Source organism: Emydura macquarii, unplaced genomic scaffold, assembly GCF_026122565.2.
Source record: "Emydura macquarii macquarii isolate MOO-44397 ecotype Brisbane River unplaced genomic scaffold, CSIRO-AGI_Emac_v2 contig_1152, whole genome shotgun sequence".
Taxonomy (NCBI): domain Eukaryota; kingdom Metazoa; phylum Chordata; order Testudines; family Chelidae; genus Emydura; species Emydura macquarii.
Window position 1 is genome coordinate 26,777 of NW_027131289.1, and position 8,889 is coordinate 35,665.

Below are 8,889 nucleotides of genomic sequence, written 5' to 3' on the forward strand. Positions count from 1 at the left end.
TGTCCCCAACCCCAATGGGGGTCAAACTCAGTAGGAACCGACTGGCCTTCTCCAGAAGACCCTACAAGATCATGGTGGCCGTCGTGATGACCTTCTTCCTCTGCTGTTTCCCCTGCCACCTCGCTACCCCGCTAGCCATGACGGCAAAGAGGGTGACTTCAGTGACACCTGATTCCTGTATTTTTTATTCCTGTATTCCATTTTTAGGTCCGATATTGTAAGCAAGTAGTTTTTAAGTAAGGTGAAACTTGGGGTACACAAGATAAATGAGACTCCTGAAGGGGGCACAGTCGTCTGGAAAGACTGGGAATCCCTGATCTAATCTGGTCTCGTGTTGATCACAGGCCAGAGAACTTCCCCCAAATAATTCCTGTTTGAACTGGAAGAGATCTTTTTAGAAAAAACATCCCACCTTGATTTAAAAATTAATTGAGAATCTGTCACAACCCTCAGTACATTGCCCTATTGGTTAATTGGGTTCACTTTTTAAAATTGCACCTTATTTCTAGTTTGAATTTCTTTAGCTTTCAACTTCCAGCCATTAGATCTTGTTTTTCTTGGGTAGGTAGGTACTTACAGACTGGAATAATCTCACCCTTTAACCATCTCTTTGAAAGTATAATGTTATCTTTTGCCATTACCTTGTATTTGCACTCTCTTTTTCTGGTTTTTTTTGTTTGTTTTTTGTTCAGTACAGAGTGGCCTTAGTTCAAGAACTGGTCAACAGTTTTTGCCTGAAAATGTTTCCCATTGGAAAATACAATCTTGTCAAAGTCAAAGTGTTTCCCAATAATCATTTATTCCAACAGCAATTTTCAAGGATGAAATTCAAAGGGAACCTAATATTTTTCATTTGGTCTAAAACTGCAGTGTTCATTTTCCTTGCAAGTAGAACTAATCTTGCTTCCTGGTTTCAATTTTGGGGATTTCATAAAAAAACCTTCCATTTCAACATCATTTTTCGGTTTTTTTACTAAAAATGTTGATAAGAAAAATCCTAGCTGAAATGAAACATTTTCTCTTATTTTTAAACTGCAATTTTAATTTTGTTTCTGTTCATAAAACAACAAAGAACTTTAGGGTTCAACTTTCAGCTTCAGGATTCTTTGTGACGAAGAGAAAAGATGAGAAATAGTAAAAAGACAGTGGAGAACAAATCGTTTTCATCCCGCCACCACTTTCTTTTGCTTTTCTACCAGCCTCATTTGCTTTCTTTTTAACTTAGCAAAACCAGCGCTGCCATGCTTAGACCTCCTCTGACCTGGGGGGCATCTATTAATGCCACAGCTCCACTGATGTCTGCATCCATCTTCATGATCCATTTCTGTCCTGTCTCTCTCTCTGTTATTAAGAATTCACATTTGTTCCTTCTTTGTTTTCTAAGACCCAGAACTGCTTGGCTTACACTTATCCCCAGGTGATGACCTATGAAGAAGCTGCCCGTCTTCATGAGACAGCGTCTTTGGAGACGATGTCTCTAGCTCTCATAGTGCTCTGTGTCTTGGGCTTCCTCCTCCATGTGACAGGGAATGGATTCATCATCTTAATCACTGGCTGCCAAAAGAAGACAGTCAATGCCACATGGCACCTGAACCTGGCCAGTGCTGGTTTTATGTTCGCCATCTTTCTGCCCCTCAGGATGGCCCAGCTGGCCATGGGCTTCCACTGGTATTTGAGAAGCATCCTGTGCAAGATAACCAACATTGTCACCTCCCTTAACATGTTCTCCAGCACCTTTCACCTCACGCCATGAGGGCTGACCGCTGCATTTCCACGGTTTTCCCCGTGTGGGCCCAGAACCACCGCACGGTCCACCTGGCCTCCCTCGTCACATTGGATATCTGGATTCTGGCTGTCATGGCCAGCTGGCGCTACCATGACCTCTGCTCTGACCAAAGCCTCTTGTTGAGAGAGAGCGGAGAAGCCACCAATGTTGGTACCCGGTTCCTGGTTGGGTTTCTGGTTCCATTAGCCTTGATTGGTCACCTTGGCAGCCAAACTGGGCTGGAACCGGGAAGCTTGGTCGAAGAGGTCCCTCCAGGTGCTCCTTGTCTTGCACATCATTTTCTTCCTCTGCTGGTTCCCATATCACGTTGTCACCTTCTTGCAGACCTTACCCAAAGCATCATCTCCAGAGACCACAGAGTCCCTAGAAAGTGGGACCGTCTTTGCTCACACCCTGCTCTGTTTCAGCTGTTGCTTCTACCCCTTCTTCTACCTCATGTGATATATCCAGGGCAGAGGGCAGCAGGAGAGTCTGTGAAGGGAGATATATCAGCCCCAGGATGATCAGGGCTTTATTCTCTGCAGCCTAATTGGAGTCATGAGGGGGTAATTAGGAGCCAGCTGAGGCCAATTAGGGATCAGCCAGGTGCTCCATAAAAGGGCTCCGCCCCAAACACACAGTGCACAAGTTGGAGGAAGCAGAGGTGTTGTGCTGGGCGGAGCGGAGCGGAACAAAGCGAAGTGAAGCAGCAGATTGGAGAAGCGAAGTGGTGGAGAGCAGAAGAACTCCAAAGGAGGTACTGAGCCCAGGAAGGGACGGCAAGGACATAGGGCCGGAGAGGCCAGAAAGACTAAGGGGGAAAAGTAGCCCAGGGGAAGAGGCTGCAGCTCAAACAATATAGAGCCAGCAGTATACCGCTGTGGTTCATAGGGTCCCTGGGCTGGGACCCGGAGGAGTGGGTGGGCCCGAGTTCCTACCCCTCTCCCCCAGGGAAGACGGGGTGACGGGCACCTTCCTGGCCCCCAACAGGAGTGAAGCACAAGATCCACTAGGGGGAAGCCGGCCATCAGCCACACGTGGTGTCAGAAGTGGGATTGATCGTGCAGTGGGGTTGAACCAGGTGGGTCCCAACCCACCCCACTACCAAGATGGAGGATGTGGTGAAGGCCCTGGTCCAAGCCACAGCGGCCCAACAGGAAGCCACCCGGCTCCAGGCAGCGGCCCAGCGGGAAGCTGCACAATTACAACAGGAGACCAACCGCCTGCTGATGACCCAGGCTGCCCAGGACCGGGCCCTACTCCAGGAAGTGGTAGGCCAGCTGAAGGTGCTGGTGGAGCGGGGTGGCAGCCATGATGGGGGGCGGACCATACGGGCCAGCCACTACCTACAGAAAATGACACGGGAGGACGACGTAGAGGCCTATTTTCTCGCATTTGAGAGAACAGCCCTGCGGGAGGCCTGGCCGCGAGGTCAGTGGGCCAGCATCCTTGCCCCGTTCCTAGGGGGAGAGGCCCAGAAGGCCTATTACGACATGGCAGCGGAAGCCGCTGCAGACTACACCCAGCTCAAGGCTGAAATCCTGGCCCGATCTGGGGTAACGGTGGCTACGCGAGCCAAGAGGTACCATGAATGGCGGTATCAGGAGGACAAGCCACCCCGGTCCCAGCTGTTTGACTTGATCCACCTGGCTCGGAAGTGGCTGCGCCCTGAAGCTCTCCGCACCGAGGAGATAGTAGAGCTCCTAGTACTAGACCGGTACACGAGGGGCTTACCGCCAGACCTCCGAGCCTGGGTGGGCCAGAATGACCCCTCCACCTATGATGAACTGATCACATTGGTCGAAAGACAGCTGGCAGCCCGTGAGCTATCCCTGATGCCCCGGGAGAAGACATGGCGGGCCCAGAGGCCAGGCCCTAGCTTCAGTTCCGGGACTATCGGGAGGCCCAAGAAGATGGGACCCGGGCGCCGGAACATTGAGGAGTGGCCCGAGGACCAAAAGGGGTTGGGAAGCATAGGGGGCGAGCACAGAGATGCCCGACCAAATAGCCCAGGACAGAGGGGGGCCACTAACCGGTCATACCGGTGCTATGGGTGTGGGGAACTAGGCCACATAGCAGCCCAGTGCCCCAATGGGGAAGAACCCATGCAGTGCAATCTGGGAGGTCCTGCAGTCTCATCGGCATGGTAGGTGTCATAGAGGCCCCCCATGGGTATACCAGGCCGGTAAAGATGAATGGCATCAAGACCATGGCCCTGGTAGACTCGGGGAGTGCAGTTACGCTGGTCTCCGGGAAGCTGGTGGGGTACGATCAGCTGACCCGGGCCAAGCACACTGGGATAACCTGCGTACATGGGACTGTGAATTTCTATCATTCGATCCCAGTGAAGATTGAGATTCAGGGGAATACTAGCCGGGTGACAGTGGGGGTAGTCCCTAAGCTCCCCTACCCGGTCCTGATAGGAAGAGATTTCCCTGGGTTCGAGAACCTACTCCCACCAGTAGAGTCCGGGGTGGATGGCCAACCCCTGGCGGAGACCAGGGCACAGGCAGTCAGCCCTTCCCCCGCTTTTGCTTCTTCAGAAATATTTGCTTCCCCTGGGAGACCCCGGAAGTCCCGGCGGGAAAGGAGGGCGGCTAAAGAACTGGGGACACAGATACTAGCTGGCATCCAGAAAGCTGCCCTAGCCAGTAGGAAAACCCGTTCGGCAGGCCAGGGGACTGCTCAAGCTAGCGAGGACCCAGAGGCAGGTCCCAGTACCAGCAGAAGCGGCCCTGGGGAGGAAGCGGAGATTGGGGCCCTTAAGGAAGGTCAGATAGGTCCCCTGCGGGGTAATTTTGGGCAAGATCAGGCCAATGACCCCCTCTATGTAAACGTGAGGGAGGAGGTAGTAGAAATAGATGGCGTGCCCGTAGAGGGCCGGGCTAAAGGCCCTGGACCATACTATGTCCTGAGACGTGACCTACTGTACCGTGTGGCACTGTTACGGGGGGAGGAGGTGCAACAGCTCTTGGTGCCACGAAAACATGTCAGAGCAGTATTGGAGCTCGCCCACAGTCATTTATTCAGTGGGCACTTGGGAGTAGACAAGACCTTGGACCACATTCTGAGAAGGTTTTACTGGCCAGGAATACGGGCGGAGGTCCAAAGGTACTGCCTCTCCTGCCCGGAGTGCCAGTTACACAGCCCTCGGCCTCACTTATGAGCCCCGTTAGTGCCCTTACCCATCATCGAGGTTCCTTTTGAGAGAATTGCTATGGACCTGGTGGGACCACTAGAGCAATCAGCACGGGGACATCGGAATGTACTAGTCATTCTGGACTATGCTACACGGTACCCGGAGGCCATTCCATTAAGGAACCCCACCTCAAAAGTGATTGCGAAGGAGCTACTCCAGGTCTTCGCGAGGGTGGGCATCCCCAAAGAGATTCTGACAGACCAAGGGACCCCTTTTATGTCCCGATTGATGAAGGACCTTTGTACCCTGTTCCATATCCAGGCCCTGCGGACCTCAGTATATCATCCGCAAATGGATGGCCTGGTAGAGAGGTTCAATCGCACCCTCAAGAGCATGATAAGGAAGGTAGTGGCACAGGACGGGAAAGATTGGGATGCCCTGTTACCCTACCTAATGTTTGCGATACGGGAAGTCCCTCAGGCATCCACTGGATTCTCCCCCTTCGAACTCTTATATGTCGCCACCCGCGGGGCATACTAGACATAGCCAAGGAGGACTGGGAGGAGCAGCTCAATGTAGGAAGAAACGTCATCGAGCATGTGGCCCAGATGAGAGAGCGGATTGCCCGGGTGACTCCCATTGTGCGGGACCACCTGGAAAGAGCCCAGGAGGCCCAGCGAACCTACTATAATCGACGGGCCAAGACACGGAAGTTTCAGCCGGGAGACCGGGTAATGGTGTTGGTGCCAACAGCGGAAAGCAAGCTCCTGGCTAGTTGGCAAGGTCCCTACGAAGTCGTAGAAGCCATCGGGGACCTGAACTATAAGGTGAGGCAACCAGATCGCCGGAAGCCGGTACAGCTATATCACATCAACCTGCTGAAGCCCTGGCAAGATCGGGAAGTGTGTCTGACCGCCCGAGAAACAAACCCCCAGACAGACGCTCCACAGGGGGAGGTGAGTGTATCCCCTGAATTAACTCCCGAGCAGCAGGTGGATGTGATCGAGATGATCCAGAGAAACCAGGATGTATTTTCCAAGCAGCCTGGTCGGACAACGGTGGTCCACCATTATATCATCACCAACCCGGGAGCATGGGTGACAATAAAACCCTACCGGATCCCAGAGGCCAAGAGGGAAGAAATTAGGATGGAGGTAAGAAGGATGTTGGAATTGGGGGTGATTGAAGAGTCCCGCAGCCAGTGGTCCAGCCCCATCGTCCTAGTCCCCAAGCCTGACGGCACCCTGCGTTTCTGCAATGACTTCAGGAAGCTGAACGAAATATCTAAATTTGATGCCTACCCGATCCCACGTATTGACGAGTTAGTGGACCAGTTAGGCAGGGCCCGCTACTTGACCACTTTAGACCTGACAAAAGGTTACTGGCAAATCCCCCTAGCCAAAGACGCCAGGGAAAAGACCGCCTTCTCCACACCCGATGGCCTGTTTCAATATACTGTCCTCCCTTTCGGACTCCATGGGGCCCCTGCAACATTCCAGAGATTGATGGACAACCTACTGAGACCCCACATCAAGTACACGGCTGCCTATCTGGATGATGTGGTCATCCACAGCCCCGACTGGTAAAACACACCTGGAGAAAGTGGAGGCGGTGCTCGACTCCCTCCGGAAAGCAGGTCTCACTGCCAACCCCTCCAAGTGTGCCATAGGGCTAGCAGAGGCCAAATACCTAGGCTATGTGGTAGGGAGAGGTCTAGTAAAGCCCCAGTGGAACAAGGTGGAGGCTATCCAGGACTGGCCCCGCCCGGCCTGTAAGAAACAGGTCAGGGAATTCCTGGGAATTGTGGGGTATTATAGGAGGTTTATTCCCCACTTTGCCGCTAGATCGAGCCCCTTGACTGACTTGATAAAAGCTCGGGGCCCAGATATGGTAAAGTGGATGGAGGCAGCCGACAAAGCATTCATGGACTTACGGACAGCTCTGTGTAGCCACCCAGTGCTGATAGCCCCAGATTTCGAGAAGGAGTTTATCCTCCAAACAGATGCCTCAGAGACAGGGCTGGGAGCCGTACTCACGCAACTAATAGGTGGTGAGGAGCACCCGGTCCTGTTTCTCAGCAGGAAGCTCCTCCCCAGAGAGCAGCAGTATGCAGTGGTGGAGAAAGAGTGTCTGGCGGTCAAGTGGGCTGTGGAAACCCTCAGATACTATCTACTGGGGAGACGCTTCACCCTAGTGACGGATCACGCCCCGCTCCGGTGGATGCACACCAACAAGGAGAGGAATGCCCAAGTGACCCGCTGGTTCCTCTCCTTGCAGCCTTACAACTTTCGGGTACAGGACAGGGCTGGAAGCCAGCACGGCAACGCTGACGCCCTATCCCGCCAGCACTGCCTAACATCCCACGTAGCCCAACCCCATGGTGTTGAGTGGGGGGCGGGGATGTGTGATATATCCAGGGCAGAGGGCAGCAGGAGAGTCTGTGAAGGGAGATATATCAGCCCCAGGATGATCAGGGCTTTATTCCCTGCAGCCTAATTGGAGTCATGAGGGGGCAATTAGGAGCCAGCTGAGGCCAATTAGGGATCAGCCAGGTGCTCCATAAAAGGGCTCCGCCCCAAACACACAGTGCACAAGTTGGAGGAAGCAGAGGTGTTGTGCTGGGCGGAGCGGAGCGGAACAAAGCGAAGCGAAGCGAAGTGGTGGAGAGCAGAAGAACTCCAAAGGAGGTACTGAGCCCAGGAAGGGGCGGCAAGGACATAGGGCCGGAGAGGCCAGAAAGACTGAGGGGGGAAAAGTAGCCCAGGGGAAGAGGCTGCAGCTCAAACAATATAGAGCCAGCAGTATACCGCTGTGATTCATAGGGCCCCTGGGCTGGGACCCGGAGGAGCGGGTGGGCCCGGGTCCCTACCCCTCTCCCCCAGGGAAGACGGGGTGACGGGCACCTTCCTGGCCCCCAACAGAAGTGAAGCACAAGATCCACTAGGGGGAAGCCGGCCATCAGCCACACTCATCAAGTGACAGCATTTTGTTGGCTGCCAAAGACAGAGGCAGAACTGTCGAACCCCAGTCAATGTGGGATTAGAGCTGGTCGAGTTGAGGGGAAAGAGATCGGGAGCTGTTTTCATAGAGGTGAATGATTTCAAAAGGAAGAAAGTTGATTTTGATTGCTTGGAGTCGTGTCATCAGTTATGTGTGACAATCACGTCTGGTATAAGACCAATTTTTTTCCATCAAAATGCCCCATTTCCAGAATTGAATTTTTGTGCGAAATTAATTTGTTTCTTTTGGTAGCCTTTTTTGAAAATGTTCATATGAAATAATTGTTAAAAATTGTGTCTGTTGTGTCTGCATTTACAGTGTTTGTTCTTCCACAGTGGGTCTTCCTCTTCTTTCAGTCGTGTCATCATTGTCATTTTCAGCCAGTGCTCAACTCTGCCCATCTTCTGTGTCACACTGAAAAACTGTGTCAAACTCACCAGCGATCCGTGAAATCCTGAGCAGGTTCCTGGCTCTGCATGCGAGCTCTGTAGGGAAGCATCCACGATCACAGTCAGTCTGCAGAAAGCCAGCCATGGTGGGATGACTGGAGTCTCTCTGACAACGGGAGCAGCCTGTTTCGGCTCTCTGTGTTTTGGCAGTCTTGGGTGCATTCTGGATTCTCAGAAATAAAGTCATGTGATATTGCAACCTTCCAGCAGCCGTCTTTGATTTTTTTATCTAACGAACCTTGAATATAATGCTTAGACATCGGTCAAAACTAGAAGGTGAAATCAAGCCCCATTGATGCGCATAGCAAAAGACCCACTGTCTTTAGTAAGTCAGGATTTCCTCCCAAGATCTTTTTCATGTTCACATATTCATAGCTTCTCGATCTGGAAGGGGCTATTGTGATCATGCACTCTGACCTCCTGTATCACACAGGCCAGAGAACATTTCTGAATTAATTCCTTGTTGAATTATTGCAGATCTCTGAGGGGAAAATCCCACCTTCGTTTAAAAATCGGCCATGTAGGAGAGTCTACTA

The 8,889-nt window shown here is 52.3% G+C and overlaps 1 pseudogene; it reads left to right on the top strand.

Moving 5' to 3' along the window:
• Nucleotides 1–1,420: 1,420 nt before the first annotated feature.
• LOC137152282 (chemerin-like receptor 1) lies at nt 1,421–8,354 on the top strand (annotated as a pseudogene).
• Nucleotides 8,355–8,889: the final 535 nt, after the last annotated feature.